This window comes from Thermobia domestica, chromosome 11, assembly GCF_964235325.1.
Source record: "Thermobia domestica chromosome 11, izTheDome1.hap1.1, whole genome shotgun sequence".
Taxonomy (NCBI): Eukaryota; Metazoa; Arthropoda; class Insecta; order Zygentoma; family Lepismatidae; genus Thermobia; species Thermobia domestica.
In genome coordinates, this window is record NC_137464.1 from 193,873,933 (window position 1) to 193,893,231 (window position 19,299).

General features: G+C 36.2%; 1 long non-coding RNA gene across 2 annotated transcripts in view; it reads left to right on the forward strand.

Annotated features, from left to right (window-relative positions):
* Positions 1-19,299, forward strand: part of LOC145664633 (uncharacterized) — a 57,844-nt gene that overhangs the window by 9,843 nt on the left and 28,702 nt on the right. For both annotated transcript variants that reach the window (XR_014127503.1, XR_014127502.1), the window contains exon 3: positions 12,830-12,938. This is a non-coding gene — a long non-coding RNA (uncharacterized LOC145664633). The remainder of the gene's footprint in view (positions 1-12,829; positions 12,939-19,299) is intronic.

Genomic DNA, 19,299 nt, shown 5'->3' on the forward strand with positions numbered 1-19,299 from the left:
TATAATTTGAGTCTGTCACTTTTATTTTTCTGAAAAATAACGTACTGATCATGGCATGTCTCCTTGGACTACTGAAGTTCAGTTTCAGAGAGATTAACTAATGCTTCACAGACGTTTCTTTCTCATTGGCACTTCGTTTGGTAAATAGGTTTAAGGATGATGATTTTTTGCCCTGATAGGACTTTTGTATATGCAGTAATTATCTTAGACACGACCTTAGAATATTTATTATGAACTGCACAAATTAGTGCGCTTAAGATGACTTGATAGGTGAACAGAATTTGATCGAACCGTGACCCGAGGATCACAAACACATGTAGAGATGTTTTGTGTGTGGTGAGTAAAAGACCAAAGATATCGAGACACCTAATTTCAACCGAGAAAATTGCTCTTTTCTGAACGTTGGTGACCACGGTTCTGAAACTGGTTTTGAGACAGCGTATACAGGGTGTATCGGTCACGAAAAAGTCACGAAATTTCATTTTGGAATTTTAGTAGACATCCTTTAATAGCGTAATATTTTTTACTGTGCATAAGATATCCAACTGAGAATAGTATTAGTGAAAACAAAGAAGAATTACGTAAATGATTATAAAAAATAAACTACGATGATGCGCTTTTCAAGGCATAGTATATTAGAAATTTATATTCGAATCAGTAGTATTGTGTGTCGTGATATACAATAGATTTTCTCTCTTATTATTATTATTATTATTATTATTATTATTATTATGGGAGGGAGGGGGACGTCTCTCAGTGGTAGTGCGTTCACTTCTGGTGCATGGGTTCCTTGGTTCGATTGCAGCTTACGCCAGTGAACTTTGTGGTGGATAAACACCGTGTGAGTGGGTTTTCTCGGGGTCCTCTCGTTTCCTCCCACTTTCTTCATTCCATCATTTCATTCATTTCTCAGCATCACCGTTTCCTTTACCCTAGCCGGCAAAATCGTGGGACGTAAAACTTCAAGATTTCATTTCATTTTTTATTTATTTCTTTAAAATACAACACTTTAAAATTGCTGTATCTTCGTTATAATATGCAGCTTCTCTTCTGTATAGCATATCGATTATCACGTATTTCCAATACATGATGCCAGCTTCAGTCCCCGGTGAAACATACAACCTTGGAAAGAAGTGAGTAATACTTAGGTCATATTGGAATATTAGATCCCCTATTTTATATTTTCACAGTGGCGTGATTCACATCGCTTCAGATAAATAAATGAGCGCTATAGAGAAAGTGTAAAAATACGTATTGTACTTCAAAGTGTAGCTACAGTATCAGCAGCGGTACAGTAATACACGGATCAAAGGAGGAAAGTAGATAATAAAACGTTCAACATTCTTGTACAGATGTTTTAGCTATAACGTAGTTGTTTCGTGCTACTGCTAAAAAATGTTTTTGCATCTCCTTTAACAATCGTAATACGCTCGTTATTTGCATGGCCAGGTTCGTTTGACATTTTCTGCAGTACAGAGGTTGATCCGGTTCCTTCCGAATAAGATATTGCACCCTGCCACCATCGATTATGCTTGATGCAGCGAACACCAGTATGGGCCATTTGTACAAAATGGCAGTTTTCAGTGCAGCAGACTTCGTTACAGGTGTACCAGGAATATGTTGTTCAATTCCTGCGTGCAGCCTTACCAGACTACATTTTGTTTGCTGCTAACCTGATGTGATAAGTCATTTAAGAAGTCCAAAAGCACAGTATCCATGGGATTAGCATATAGATTCTTAACAGAAATATTCTCGAACGGAATAGCATGAATACTAGTTTCAGGTACCATGCGTCGGTAGAAGGCCGCGGTGTTTTGGGCCTTTGACCTGGTACAGTTCCACACGGTTGGTCTCACAAGGAGGGTGTCCGAAGTGTAAATCTTAGATTTAAAAAAAATGTTTGTCCAGATCGTTAGGGGGGCTCATAGAATAAAGATCAGCACAACAAATTTCGGCGGAATCCCATATTTGGATGGGGCAGTGCCCCTTTTCGATTTTCGGCTTTCGTAGTAAAAATAGGTCTTTGGTTTGAAAATTGACTTATTGTTGTCGACAATCGTTATCATTCGTTTTCATTTGCTTCAAGATACTACAATTGTGGGTCAGGAATCCCTAGGTGTGTGTGTGGGGGGGGGGGGGAGGGTCCGCTTCACAAATGTGATACATGTTCCCGATTCATTTTGATGAGCTGAATTCAAATATGTCATTAAAAGTTCTTTGTGGAGCTCATGTGCGGCACAGGTCTCTACCTAGTTTTTGGGATGCTGAATCACAAGTTGAAAGAGAACTGAAGGGCTTGAAATAAAAGTTTAGCAGAATCAGTACTTACTGTATGGATTGAAGCCAAAAGAGATTTCATGCCTGTAGATGACAGAAACTACGTAGAGACCTATGCCGCACATGTGCTCCTCAAAAAACTTTGAATTGACATATTTGAATTCAGCTCGTCAAAATGAATAAGCAACCTGTATCACACTTATGAGGGGGGCCCAAGTGGCGGATCTAGCCCGGGGCCGGGAGGAAGCCCCCATTTTTTTAGTGACAAAAATAATTGAAGCTATTGTTTATATCTTCTTGAAAGTAAACTCATGATATAGTATCATAGCCTGGAGTAGGCCTTCACCAGTTTTTACCTTCTAGATTCGCCACTGGGGACCCCCCACACAGGGATCCTCGACCCACAATTGAAGTATATTTACGCAAATGAAGACGAATGATAACGATTGTCGACAACAATAAGTCAATTTTCAAATCAAAGGCCTATTTTTACTACGAAAGCCGAAAATCGAAATGGGGCACTGTACCACCCAAATATGGGGTTCCGCCGAAATTTGTTGTGCCGATCTTTATTCCATGAGCCTCCCTAACGATCTGCACAAACATTTTTTTAAATCTGAGATTCACACTTCCGACACCCTCCTTGTCAGTCTTGCTGGTATTTCGTCTGTGTATACTGGGTAAAGGGCATATTTTTTGGTATTAAATAGTTTGGCTATAACACGCTGTGGTAATACATTGTCACATACCAACATATCCTGGATCTTGTTTAGCATAGGTCTTGTGAATTTCACCTACCTGACGGTGTGTCCGGATCCAATTTCGTTGATAATGTGGTTTGTGGATGAAACTTCTGTGCATAACGTAGAATTATAACAATTATAACAGTAACAGTGGGCTGTCGTACCGCAGAACCACATTGTTCTGACATTGTTCAATTGTGTGGGAAACGCTAAAGATACCATACGAAAGAATGATGACGTACTTTTCCTGATTTTTTTCCTTTTTTTTTTCCCCATCATTTTGCCCACTGCAGAACTTCATTCTGCTACACAACAGCAGAGAGATTGATACAGAGTACGTACACATAGTTTTTAGCATCTTAAATGAACGAAATGAAATCAAGAAAAGGAGATATTTTATTGGAATTCGATGTTTAGATAAGTTGCAATAATTTAGGTGGTGGTCCTATACAAGCATATTTTTCTTCAAGATTTCCTGAAACAACTTGCATATTGTAGTTACCACTGCCATTTGACATCCTATATCGTGTTGATATTTCTTAGGTATTGATCGTCAATGCAATTAGAATTTACATTTTTTTTAATGGAGTTGCCGTATACATATTGCTAGTAATTTCTATGTTGCTTATCTAATTATTAAATTTTCCTTTTTTTCATAAGCTGTAACTGTAAACATGTTTTTAATCAAGGAACTATTATGAACTCGTATATGGACGTGTCTGTAGCTTGTTCAGGTATACTTCCGTCAAATTGACCAATAATGTGTTTTTTTTTCCTTTCCTTTCTTAACATTCGAATGATAACGTTTAGATTAACACGTTCTCTGCGTTACGGGTCACCGGTGGCTCGTACGATACTTCATTTCTGTGCGGTGCCGTTTTATGCATTGTGTTGCCTCTGTGCGTCTGTGGTATTTTCGTTTGTACAAATTTTTAACATTAATAGCATCGACGGACAAACCCTCACACGGTGACTCGTATAGTACAGAGATCCAAACTCAGTTGTACACTGCCGCAGCGAACGTGTTAAATGTGCAATATAGCCGAAGTGGAGAAGGAGCAGCTGTTGAATTTATTCTTTTCTGTTGTTGATATATTAATTTAAGTAAGTTAGTGAATAAGAATAAAATTAACACTTTAAAGAAGCCAATAGAAACAACTTTATTTTTTATAAGTATATATGAAATCAATGTGTATCCTTTCTGAAGTTCGGTTAGTAAAGGAAGTACAGTTCCTTAACATGTCATTTTATAAGACCTGCAGAGAATTTATAGTTGATATTCAATAAGCAACACAAATAATTGTGATCAGTAATTATATTGGATATAAAACTGCCCATAATGTTTGGTTTGTATTTAATATTACCCTCTCTCTTACCCCAGCAGAGATTTTACTCATGTCTTTGTTGGTAGTGTGAGAGGAAAAATAACAGTAGATTTCCATACTTTGGCTATCGTGATAGTCGTACGTGGTTCATTCTACTGACACACTTCTACGAGATCTTGCTATTTTATACATTGTAATTTTAGTTCAGTATACGAAAGACGTCCAAAAGTTTCGTGTCTCAATCTACTTGCAAATTACGTACAACTGTGTTTCTAGCGTTACTTTTCCACGAATTTTCATAGTCGTAAACGCACTTTTGCCATCACTTCAGTAATAGTTGATCGCCTGTAGTGAAGGACGTTTTTTACTGCTTTCTGTAACTATTTGTCAAGATCATCCATGAGTTTTTCATCACTGAGAAATTTGTGGCCATGAAGATACAGAGTTATGTAGATGATAGTCACTTCGGGTCAGATCAGTTGAATATAGCGAGCATTCAGTATTTGGAATTCTACTTGACCGATGGCAAAACGGGCTACGTCAGAACAAGCAAAAGATCATACCGCAATTTTCCGAGTGTCTTTGATCTAATAACTTCACGTACTTTTGGTATAAGTTCTGCATAATACTGGCCTGTCAGTGTATAGCTACGTGATAGATAACTCCAGGGCTCCCAGTTGTCATATTTTTCTATTTTTTCCTGTATTTCAGAAATGTGTGTATATTTGTCCTATATTTCGATCTTGTCCTTTATTTCCTATATTTTTCAGTGATTGAATTATTAAAAATACAAGCCAAGGTCAGTTCCAGTAATGATTTAAATTGCTGCATATTAACAGTATGCTAAGAGGATTAGTCACTAATCCCCACTATTATTATTATTATTATTATTATTATTATTATTATTATTATTTATTTTATTTTTTTTTTGCTTTTTCCTAACCTCCCATGTCATTCTTCTTTTTTTGTTTGTTTTGTTTCCTATGTGCTTATGTTTCCCCAGTGAAACTTAGCTGAGGAACCTTGCCATGCTCCAGTTTCCTATAACGCAAGCTGTGTTATTTTCTTTCAGCAGTGTGTGCAGCAGTATTGGCTAGGCATTGAGGTGTGTTGGTATTGCCTTCCAATATTGCTGTACATAATATGCAGGGGCAGGGTTCCCACGCGTCATGGGAAGGAGAAAAATTGTGAAAATCCTGGTTGCTTTAGAATTGTATCTCTGTGGCCAGCACTGACAGAACATTTATTTAATTTCCTTCCCAAGCAGAATCAAATTTCATTATAGTCAGAACGCTACAAGAGAATCCGTCAGAACTTGAGATCTCCTGTTGCATTGGCATACTTACACTTTCTTATTAGTGTAGGCTCTTTGATAAATTCCTTGTGATTATGCAAAAACAGGAACCACTTATCCACATTTTGCTTGATGAATTAGTTGAGCTACTTCAAGAATAATGGCAAGAGTTGCAGTATTTGATCGGTACAATGAAAAAATTGGATCTGATCTTCTGAATATAAAAGTGAAAGAAGAAAAATCTACTGCCAGATAAAATTGATATCGGTGATGGCGCACGGTTGGCATCGAAGGAAGTCGATAAAGTGCAATAACAGTTATTCACATTAAATGCAAATAAATTCTTCATAACAGTAACAAGTTACCTTCAACAAAGACTGACGTTAAACAACCGGGTTTTGAAATAGCCATATTTTGTATCCTGCTGTTAGACATACAAAGTAAGTGGAAGATAAGATATTGTCATCTTTGAAACGATTAGCGTCTTGTGTGCCATATGTGTTGGCCAATCAGGGAATTGACAAGGCTGTAGTAGCAAATTTGAGTGCTCAGAGTATACGCGATGCCCTTTTTTATTATTATTATTATTATTATTTATTGTAGTGTTTGACGTGTAGTGGAACAAAGTAATGCTGCTGGAGAACAATATAAGGAAACCAAATTATCCAACAATTACTAAACTTGTGAAAGCAGTGTTAACCCTTGTACACGAGCAGGTATCTGTTGAACGTAGTTTCTAGACAAATATGAACATAATGCCATCCGTGAGACAAGGACTGAATGAAGAAACCATCAATGGGCTACGAATGATTAAAGACGCAGTAGATAAGAATATAAATGAAGTTAATATCACTAAAGAAATGTTAATGTATTGCAAAGAATCACATAAGTATCGTGAAGATATGGGTAGAAAAAAAAAAACTTAGAACAGCAAGAAAGTGGGCATATGGGAAAAGACAAAAGTGAGTGCCAGAAAAGAACTGGAGGAAAACATGTATGTTGAAGTTCGTGAAGCTGAAAAATTAATTTCAGAGGGAAACATTTGGCTTCAGAAAGTAATAAAGCATCCACTTATAGATGACGTGTCAACTGCACAAGTCCTTATTGAAGCTGGAACCAAAAGACTTAAAAATGCCACAACAAAGGTGTTGCAAAAGTAACACGTGTTCTTGTGTTTTATAGTTCATTATTGTACCTTTAAAATATATAATAGTGGTGTATCGAGGGAAAGGTATGGGCAACTCGAGCCACAAGAATTTTTCTTTCAATCAGTAAATCAAGTCATTTATTTCAGTGTCTTTATTTCTAAAACAATACAGCAACTCTACTAAATTTACGAAGTAAAAGGTTATATATACTCTTATTCTGTATTAATCTAAATCTTGTTTCCAGTTGCCCTTTGGTGTGAAGGGCGGCCTTTTATTAAAATACATTAATATTTTTTTTCTGAGCTTCAGAACATAATATTCTATTGTATAAACCAAAGGTTTTCAGTGTCCTGCTGAAAGACCTGTAGGTCTGATTTTTTTTTTTTTTTTTAATATAAATGTAGGGAATGCTTAGTCTGATACGCTTTGTCGTCTTAAATTCAAAACTGTAATCAGAATCTTTCTATCAGGCAAGATTTTGTTTTGATACATTTTTTCCCCAACCTTACGCGCGAAAGGGATCGTATTTTCGTGCCGTACATGTGTTTGGAGCGATATAGCCCAGGTAGTTATTAACGTAGAAGGATGATGTAGGTATTATGAATCGATAATGCTTTCACGTAGTAGGGAGTTTGTCGTTATCGATCCCATAGGAAGGTGGAAGGGGCATTGAATTTCGGCAAAATATTGTGGAAATTGTATATTTACAATTGTGCAATCTCCCTCCTTCCATGCCACACCTTAACAACGGGCGACAAAATTATAAAGATAGCTTATAGGACTCAAATGTCATATAGGTATTCGATTTGACGAAGGTGTCTGGCAAATCGTTAATAATAATAATTAAAATAAAATAAAATAAAAATAAAAAAAGCGGAAACTAATAGTTTTCTTCCTTTCTAAGGTTTAATAACACCGTAGATAAATGTCTAAATGTCATACATGTTTAGCAGGCAGCTAGTATTGATTGTGCAATGAGCCCATCTGATTTTGTTTCTGTGTAAGTGGAGTATTTTTTGTTTCATTCCTCGTCTTGTGAAGAAGCTTTCATGATGCGAAGAAAGTGTTCGTATCATCCGGACAAATTTTGCTACGTTTGTGAACTAACCTTTAAATCTCTGATGCGAAGTTTTACACCAGTTGTAAAAAAAAACTGTTATGAACTTTACTTGGGCTCTAAAGCTGGTGATTTTGATAAAACATATATATTCCGAATATACGTTGTGTGTGAAGTGTGCAGCTTCTCACAGGGTGGAAAAATAGCACACGCTATATGCCTTTTGGAATTCCCATTATGTGGAGGGAACAAAAAGACCATTCATGATTCAGCTATTTTTGTTTTCTTCTTCTTTCTCACCTCAACCATAGGTTGGTGGCCAACATGGACATTTTAAAACTTTTCTCTCTCTTGGGAGAGCTGTTTTATAATCGGATAAGATCTCTTCTTCATAACTGCATCTAGATATTCTATCCTTGGTCGTCGTCTTCCTGGTTTTCCTTCTACCTTTCTATCAACACGGTGATCCAATCGGAGTAACGAATAAGATGGTCAGGCATGCTGTTTCTTCTCTTTCCTATTATCTTCGTGATCTGTCGTCCTTCATTAGCTTCTTTTAGTGCGTCTTCATTCCTTTTCCTTTCGGTCCATGATATGCGCAGCATTCTGCGCCAACAGGAATCACATCTAAAAATAAACATTCCATTACATGCTCAAATTTGCTATCTGCTATGAGTCATATATTACATAGTGACGAATATTCTTTGTCAAAGTGTCCAGATTTCTTTACCTTATTTGATAACTTTGAGTCTGACATAGTGCATATGATGGAAGAAAGGCAAGATGGAAGAATGCTACATTCAACGCTTCTTCGTGAGAATCGCACTTAATAACTCAAGCAGATTTCAGTGATTTTGTTCGGGATTCACAGTTGTTTGAATACTAAGCCATACTTCTAGATTCGAGGGTCAAAGGTTGGAATTCATTACACAAAGCTACAAGGATATGCATGTATCGTAGTTGCGATAGTGATTTCTACAGAGGATGATGTGTTTTGTAAAATGTTAGTGTAGTTCTGCAGGCTTTGACATCCATATAAATGGCGATTGTTCACATAAGACTCCTCTAAAATTAGTTTGAAGGCGGTATTTCTGCATAATGGCAATGAATTACCATCAATACCGTGAGCATCCAGCTGACATGACACATGAGAATATGAAATTGCTGTTAGATGAACTCCAGTACACAAAATATATCTGAGGTGATTTAAAGGTCATAGTTTACTGCTTGGCTTGTAACGTGGATACACTAGATTCTACGGTTTCTTATGTGAATAGCACACCAGAGATAGGAAAGCACACTACATTAAGAAACAATGACCTAAACGTGAAACTCGTACTTCTAGCGGAAAAAAATGTTTCACATCCCATTGGGAATCTCAAACAAGTGTACTTACCATCATTGCATATCAAATTGGCCCTTATGAAGAATTTTATATAAGCTCTCGATAAAAATTCTGCATTCATGCATTTGAAATCTAAATTTCCTAAAGTTAGCGATATAAAACTGAAGGAAGAAATATTTATTGGGTCACAAATGAGATTCTTGTTGGATGATAGGTTTGTAGAACTGTTGGATCCCGTGGAAGACAAAGCGTGGAAAGCCTTCGTTAGTATCAGACGTGGTTTTCTTAGAAAACATAAAGCAGATAACTGTTTATGAAAGAGTGATTTTGTGAATTCGTACCAAACTATGAGGTATGTCTGGCTCAGTAAGCAATGAACATGGGATCAGTCCATGCTAAGTGATCCAGAAAACAGGAAAATCGCCGCTCGACCTTTTCAAAAAAATCTAATTTTTTCAGGTATGTTGAGTCGATATATGAATACTTCAAAATTTCATTTTTTTTTTTTCAACATCGCATGGCGACGCAGCGGCTGCCGCCATTTTGTGTTTTCTCGATTTCAGGCGTTTACGTTGTTTTGAATATCTCAGCATATATTTGTCCTACCAAATTGAAAATATCTGGACGTCTCCAACTTGTGCAGAGCTAAAACTTTGATCTCTTAACATTTTTGACTAAAACCACTTAAAAGGGGTGAAATCAGGGCCTATAGTAGCAACATTTTTGGACATTAAAGACATGTTTGGGAAGAGGAAGCAACTGACGTAGAGGTCTGAATTTGTGTGTGCATATAGTCCGGGGTCATAAGTTTATACTCAAAAATTTGCAGACCTGTAGCTGCCCCCAAAGACCTGAAAAAAATATTGTAAAGTTGGGGAATTATGCCAATTTGCCATATTTCACTGTCCAACATCTCCAATGGGTCTGGATAAAAAAATCTGAAATTTTGGGAATAGTTACTCCTTTAGTATACCATAACACACAACAAAGCGCGTTTTGTGTTTTTGAGCGGAAGGGTGTCAAAGTATTAAGGAATGATGTCATACTCTAGGAGGTGTTTTGTTCACAAATTCAACTGGAAATTCGTTGTTGTGACGTAAAATAAAGTAGGATGAATTGTTAGTCCAATCAAGGTTCTCAAGCTCGTTTCTTTCCTCTAGTTGTGACTCACTGTTTTATCACACACACAGCAGCACTAATGAAGAATGCCGCTATCAGCATAAGGCGACAAAAGTCAAAATGTACACTTGACAGAAAGTCTGTAAGTAATCATTGCTCTTGCTGCTTGCTATATCAATGATATTCAATCATGTTTATTCTTGCTTTAACTGTCAACTCTTGCAGCAGACTGTTGTCCTTTCGTTTGATCTCCATTCCCCAGTCAGTGAACACTCACTCGCTTCAAACACTGACTGGGGAATGTATAAACTTATGACCCCGGACTACATGCACACACAAATTCAGAAGTGGTTTTAGGCAAAAATGTTAAGAGATCAAAGTTTTAGCTCTGCACAAGTTGGAGACGTCCAGCTATTTTCAATTTGGTAGGACAAATACATGCTGAGATATTCAAAACAACGTAAACACCTGAAATCGAGAAAACGCAAAATGGCGGCAGCCGCTGCGTCGCCATGGGATGTTGAAAAAAATAATTAAGGTGGTTTTGAAGCACTCTTATATAAGATAAACATTCATGAAAAAATTAGATTTTTTTGTAGATAGTCGAGCGGCACATGCTTGATCACTTAGAATGGATTGACCCCATGGCGAACGATTTCATTAGCAAATTTCTGCAATGGAAGAGAGGTACCAAGGCCAGTGTAGTCTCAAGGTATTTTCCGACTACTATTAGATATCGAAGAGACATCTTAGAGGCTAAATATAGTCGAAAATCGTCATTTACAACTTTTTAGGTAAGAACGATATTTACTCATTTTCTTTCTTTACTGTACAGCAAGGACACTTTTTGCAAATCGAATACCTATATGACATATGCGTCCCATAAGCTGTCTTTCTAATTTTGTTTCACGTTGTTCAAGTGGAAAAAAGGGGAGATTGCGCAATGGACATAAAGTTTTATTTTCGTTTTATTGTTCTTATTTACTGCTCTTTTGACATGAAATTTGCCACACACATGTCTTTGCCGATTATACCAACATTGTAAGAAATACCGGGCGAATTCGTTATCAATTTATATTCCTAGAACAAGATATTTATAGACCTGCGACAATAATTTTGGACATGAGTGTACATTAAGGCCACAAAACTGTCTCAGAAAGTAGGTTATGTTTTCCTTCTCATATTTGATAAGATTGTGTTCTCACGGCTTCTTTTCGTCTGATTACTCCGATTATACCTCCATATCCTTTGGCTGGCTTATTGTACTGTTTCTGTAGTGCTTGATGCAATGCAACACTGCTAAATCTATTGTTACTATGTTGTTTGTGAACTGACCGTTCATAAACTAATTATATATTAGAGGATGCTCTTGCTCTAGTTTTAAGCATTCGTGGTAATACAGAGTACACCACCGTGCATAATTTGTTCTGTCAAATGAGAAAAAAAGTGCCAGCTTTCTCTTAGGCTGCACACATGCAAGTCCCAGTTATTTGCTCTGTTCAGTCAAATTAAATCTCGAAGAGCAGCCAGTGTGGAGACAAAATGCTCCCAATAAGCAAACACTTCACTTCTTTGTGCTCCACTTTCTCTAAATTTCTCAAAGTCCATTCTGATGGCACTCTTGTTTTCGATTTAGATAAACTTTGTTCTTCATACGCTGATAACTGTATGCGTTTAACTGGTGAGAACAATTCTGAATACTTATATTAATCTGTTCCATGAACGCCTTCCACTCCAATGTTTCATTGCTTCACAAAGCATTCCTATTACTCTAACTCCCCCTGCTATAGTGGTTTCCTTTTAAATCGCTTCCAGCAGTGTGTGGACCCATGGTTTCAGCCTGAGGAAGAATTTCTAAAGCTCCACTGCCCTTGAGGTATAGACTAATACATGCAAGCACGGTAATACAATCTGCTTAATACACGGTAGAAGCTCACTGAATTGTCAATTGTGCTATATTGTTCTTAAATTGGTAATCTCCATGCATATGTCATTATCAACAATACATCAGCATTACTACAGGAGTGGTGAACCATTTCTGCATTCAATAACAACTATATAATTTATGGCATTCTTTATTAAGCGCAAACAGATTAGGCTACTTAACATCTAAACGGCAACTTTTCAAAACAGATGGATACACTATGAGGTAAACACAACAGCAGCGCCCTCCGCCAGAAACTATTGCTATCCTGGTCAGGATATAACATGCAAATGAATTATACAGGGTGGCCCAAAAGTAGGTATACAGTACCGTACTGATCAGCTCATTGCATTTTATATCATTTCTCATTGTTATCCATCAGGTAGACTGTTTCTTTATTATTTGTTCTTAATGTCCTTTCACTTATTAAGCTCGGAACAGCCGAAACAAATAAACCTACAAACTAGGTTATCAATGCAGGGGTGTATATCTACTTTCGAACCACCCTCTACTATACTTAGCATTTTATTTGTACAGTATGTTCATTGTGGCATTACTTAACGTTTTTCAGTGAATTATGTACTTGTTTAATTCCAGGAAGTAAGGCTGCCATCTGTTCGCTTCCTCTATCCCGATGAAGTAATCCACTTTCAGCATGATAGATCTTCTGTCCATATGCTTTTGATTGAGTGAAGAGTCGCCTCAGGTGAGCCAAATCTTACTGTATTATGTGTAGCATAATCTACATAGTTTAACTACGTAGATAACCCAATTTACTAGTATTCTGAGTTGTCAAACATTTGAGAGTAATTTTGATGATCAAAAGAATGTGAACGAGCTATCGAATCACTGAGGTAGAACCAATACTTGCACCTAGATATCCTTTAAAGAGGCATTTATTATAGACCTACGAGATAGAAAACATTCATCTGCACAAATGCGAGCGTCGATGTGAGGGGAGTGAGTACTCTTCCAGTCTCTTCCTTCAACTTGACAACATGCGTGTTTTTACAGAAAATTGATAATCTTTCCGACTCCGATTTTTCATCTTATACCTAAATATTGATTTTTCAATATTTCGTAAGTCCCTTGAATACTATAAATACGCATAATTAGTTTCAAAAATGAAAATAATATTGTAAATAACGATAGAAATCGGTTACTTGTTCCGTAATAGTTTTAACATCTTTGAAATTTGAGTATGTGAGTTACTTTTTGTCTAATAAAGGTAAACGTAAACTAACGAAATATGAAGAAATGCGAAAATTTTGTTGAAACAGTGAAGGCCAGGTAGTAGTGATAAAATTGAAAGTTTACGTGAACTGCCTTGTCCACAACGATTTTCATTTGGAGAGCATATGACGTGCAGCTAGTCTAATTTAATCCGAATGAATACTGGACTAGCTCCTTGGAAATGAATAGCTTAATTTCTTGATGATGTTAAGATGTGTATTACACAAGGTTGCCGGAGGCTAGTTACAACAGGGATAGGTTGGAACACAATTTCTCCTCGTTGCGAAGAGTTATGAGAAGGAATTTAGTCTGAGTTAAGATTTGAGGAGTTTTGTGAAGTGACCGGCAACAGGTACAACTAACTGTCATTGACTATGGTTCTTATTAGTGACACACACATACTTTAACCTGTAAAAGAGTACCGGCCATTTTTACAATGAGATTCATCTTGGAGACACTTTCTTCCTTTTGTTAAGTAAAATGGGTGATGCAACAGTTACAGTGAAACAAAATCATGAATATGTAAAACCAGCTCAGGAATTCTATCATTGTATTTATAAATTTTTGTAATTCCTTCGACTTGCCCCTGAAGTCTGTCACGGAGGATAAAAACAGGTAGAAGAAACATAAAAACATAAGGAAATAAAATGGAACGGACTTACCAAGGGAAGAGCGGTGCTGGAACTCACTTTGTTAAGTTCAACGATCACACATGAAATGGTGGTGATGCAAACTTCAGTATGGCTTAGTCGGTTGTGCTCGTTTTTCTTTAGTGAAAGGTTGCCAGCTCGTGCTGGTAGTTTCGTTGTTATAACAATGCTGTGCAAATATTGTAGTTACTGCGTCCCATTCATCATTTAACCATTCCTTGTCATTTTTTTTTTTTTTTTTTTCTGAAATGAGTAAATAAATGTTCAAATACGAGTCTCTTTACTTTCACCTAATAAAAACCTTGAATCTTCTACATTGTATTGTTTCTCTTTTAGATGTTTCGACAGACCTGGCACTGAGCTTTCCGCTTTTAAACGTAATATGCTCCTTTTCACGGACCTTTGCAATACCTTGCTCCTTTCTTCACTAGACTCATAAATGATTTCAAGAAATAGTTGTCACAACACAGCAATTGGTGTATAAAGGCTGACACAGGGAACAAATGTCACCATACCAAAGAAAATATACAAGAAAAGAAGTTGGTTAAAGTTAAAAGGAATTCATGTATTAGATTAGTTAGAATCCAACCCTTTGCGAAAAGTTAAGGCCAATACAAATATAACCATTTACAAATCAGATATTTCAGGCAGTTCCAGTAGTAAAGCCCTAAAAAAACTTTGATCCTGGATTACCAATAATTTATGGCCTGTCAAAGATATATAAAGCAAACGTCTGTTAGACCTATTCTCTCTGAACAACTTCATTCTACGACAAATTAACGAAATGACTTGCTAACAGTTTCAAGAATTTGAATATTTCCCGTACTGAGTACGTGAAGAATAGATTTGAAGTAAAACAACAACATATGGAATTTAGTTAATGCTAATAACATAAAAATGGCGTTCATAGACTGTATGTACCTGTCCATCCCTTTTCAATGAATTTTTGAACCAGTTACAACCATCCTACACAGTAAAAATCTTAGTAATGAAGTGAACGAAATATTCAGGCTTCTGGAATGTTACTTAAATATAATTCATTCTCCTTTAAAGGTCTTTGTGGTGGACAAACACCGTGTGCGTGGGTTTTCTCGGGGTTCTCCCGTTTCCTCCTACTTTCTTCATTCCACCATTTCATTCATCTCTCATCATCACCGTCTCCTTTAGCCTAACCGGTATAACCGTGGGACGTAAAACTCAAAAATTTCATTTTCATTTTTTTTCTCCTTTGAAGGTAATATTTACCAAGTGGAAGGTCTAGGTCCATTCATTGTCAACATTGTTTTATTTGATACTTCACTTGGTTGAAAGCATGATTTTGAAACAGCAGATACTGGGTATGGTACGCTATTATGGATATATGGACGACGTACTTTTCCCGTATAAGGATAACTCACAGCTAGATCGTTTACTGAAAAAATTGAATTGTGTCCATAGTAATTTGAGGTTTACAGTTGAGAAAGAAAAGCAAGATAGACTGACTTTAGATCGCAATTTAAGATGATAAAGTAATAAGTTCATTACTAGTGTTCACCACAAACCTACAGCCAGTTTACAGTACATACATAAATCTGCTCATTCTGCAAGTACGAAAGCAAATATTTGGAAGAATTTCTTTTTACATGCCATTCGACTTATCTCCGAAAACAGATTTACAAAGAGATTGACCATTTATTGAAGTTAGTATGAATGGGTATTCAGTTCCGTTATTAATTAATTGGTATCACCAGTTTAAAAGGTATTTACGTTTCGATAGACCTGCAACCGACACGAAAGACATAAAATGAGTAAGATTGTCAATTTTTCCAAATTGGCGACTGCATTGAATAAGATACATACGCAATATGGATTTCGTACAGCTTTGAAATTCTCCAAAACTTTAGACAAGAATCTTACCCACTCTGAATTATTACACGGATTAAAAAATCGGGTATTTACGAAATAAAATGCAGTTGCCATAGGTTACATAGAAAAACCAAAAGAAACCTAAAGGTTCCTGTCAGGGAATATTATATATTAGTGATTCAAAAGCAGAAAGCCCGATGTCAGGTCAGTCGAAACATCTGAAAGGAATAGAACACAGTCGAAGATTCAAAAATGTTGTTGGAGGACAGAAATAAAGTAGAGAGCCTCGTATTAAGAAAAGAAAGAAGGAAGAAGAAAAAGACGAGGTATGATTAAGTGATGAGTGATGCAGTAATTACGAAATTCGCAAGCATTGGCATAACAACGAAAATACCAGCACGAAATGGCAATTTTTGACTAAAGAAGAAAAGCTCACACATATCGACTCCCATCATATTACAATTTGCATCACGATCATTATGTGTAATCGATGAACTTCACAAATGCGTTCCAGTAGCGCTCTTTCCTTGGTAAATCACTTTCATTTTATTCACTGATGTTTTTATATTCCTTCTTCCGGTTTTTATCCTCCGTAATCAAGGCTTCCGGGAAGAGTCGAAAGTTCGGAAGTACAAATAATATTCAGGAATTGCGGAAATCGGTAAGTAGAATGAAAATCATGAGTAGTTTCATTAAAGTATCTGCTTTCATATGCTTGTTATAGATGCGTGAATGTAGTGCATGTTACATTCGGTATAGAAAATGTCATATTTCATGGTGTGAAGCTTAAGTCAACCATTAATGTATTTTTAAGCGTAATGTTGCTTAGGGATACAAATTGCAATGAAATAATAATAGTAATAATAATAGCTTACAAGCATGCAAAAGATTAGATACTACTGCCATCATCACCACCATCATCGTTCACATACTGTAGGTCTATTATTTCAATTATGACTAACTTGAGCGGGTGATTCAAAGTAGAAGTTAAATAGAAGATTTTTGAAGAAACCAGGGGGGAAAACCCAGAAGAGGAACAGAAAAAATACCTAGAAGAGAAAGAGGACAGGAATCATCGCATTGTGAGGACAGATTCTTCATCGGATAGTCAGTTTTTGGAAGCAGGGGTTGATTCATAATTTTTGAAGTCTCAGGGTTGCTTGTACACGGAATTGGATAGTGTACAAGTGTCTGACGAGACTAATAGCAATATCTAAAGGTGAATGTCTGGTATATGTATTTTAATGTACTAGTAGTCACAGTTAGGAACACATTTAATTAATGAAAATCAATGAAGATTAAACACTTATTGCTTGATGACAAAATTGGACACTCAAAAATAATAGGGAAAGTAATTTTTGCATGGTACATCTTCCAAAGTGACTCCATATTCATACACAAGATTTTCCTACGTATTAAAATTTCTCTTCTTTAACATTTACTATTATTAGCTTCGCTTGATCTTCAACCCACTGTATACTATGTTAATGTTAATTAAATCTCTAATTAGTTACGTGTAATATTCTTTTAAAGTTTGCTCACTATCATCGCGAAATCCATACAATATTAAAATAGAAGTCTAAATATGGTCACGATTCGTGTTCTATTTGAACAAGCGATAACGCAGGTAACGTCTATTAGCGTGACACGTTATTAATAGGAATAGCCGGAGACTCAAATATTTATTATATACTAGGTTTCTTTGCCTGAGTCATCAGCTCACTGTGCACTAAAGATCCTTTTAACTGAACTATTGGCGTAGACTTACAGAAAACTTTCATATTTTAGTAAAAGAGCAAAAAGACAGATTGTACAAATTTCCACTTTCACATTCCTCCATCCCGTTTCTTCCCCTCCCCTCCTGAATGGTTCATCACTGTATACTTTGGTTATTTATTAATATATGGTACCACTATGCAGAACCTCCCTATTAATCTTAAATGATTAATAGTGTGTCAGTTTTTCTATTAATCCTACATTGCATGAATTAACGTACTTAAGAGAAAGTCAAAAAGGTGGCTCAAAATATCCATATTTATGGTCTAAAATAACTAGCATTGGAAAAATTGTTCTTCCTCATATGTCACGGGAAAGGGGGTTGTGACTTCCAGGTAACATCATGCAATAATAGTAACTACGCAATTAATTTTTTAACAAAATGACGTGATTTCTTCTCTTATTGGTTTAATATAGTTAGATAAATATAAATCTATATCAAATGACAGTTTGTCTTCTTCAAATTCATAGAAACTAACCAAGGTCCACTACACATGTCTTCCAATGGCAAACAGAGCCTTACGCGCTAGCAAGAACAACACGTCATATTCCATCAACGCAGTTTCAGTTGACATCTAGTGACGGAAAATGTAATCACAAAAGTTACCCGAGAGTAATAACATGCAATAATGACAATATTTGATTGATACCGGATAATTAGAAACAAAAACACATTTTGCTACCTGGAAGTAACAATATGCAATGTAGGGTTAAATAAAACTCATGCCTGAACGCGTTTTAATTTTCAGAAAACTTGTCTCAATGTGTTAAAAACTCTAATAATATACATTTAACTTTTGTTTTAGTTTGCTCACGAACCAACATGTGATTACACAAATATTCAGTTGTAAATATGGTTACGGATTTTTTCGCATTTTAATGCAATTAAATTGAAACAATGCAGTTGTGAAGTTGCTGTTACATCGAAACAATAGTTTTAAATTATCAAATTTCTTGCGTGTTAGCGACATCATTTGACATTAGGCAGCGCAGATAGCAACACCTATGAACGTAATTTTACTATTAGCAGTTACCGTGACGCGCAGGCTAAGATGTTTACCTTTTATTAGGATTATTCTGGTTGTTTTCAGTGGAAGTACAGTGTAAATATGGGTGTTTTGGTTGCTATGAGCATAACATAAACATCGTGTAATGTCGGTCTCGAAAAGAGGAACACTCGATCTCTGAACCTGTAACATTTTTGGTCTTCGGAGTTCTACCTGACTGAAAGAGACTGCGAAAACCTATTAAATGGTCATGCTTGCGGAAAAAAAAAAAAAAAAAAGTTATAAGCTATATATATTGTTAGTATTGCGTTGGTGCAGTTGAAATATCAGACTGACTTATGTAACTTTCAAAAACCAAATTAATAGAAAGTAACATCTGGGTACTTAAAAGCCTGGTTACATCCATACACTTTTGCCATTGCTCGGCCAACGTTTGGATTCCATGGCGAAAGAAATTTAGAGTCTACACTGTGAAGTAGTTACCAACAGCACGTTGCACTGCTTGGTTATCACGGAAAGTCTTCCCTGTCACCAAGTAATAGAGATATCAGATGAG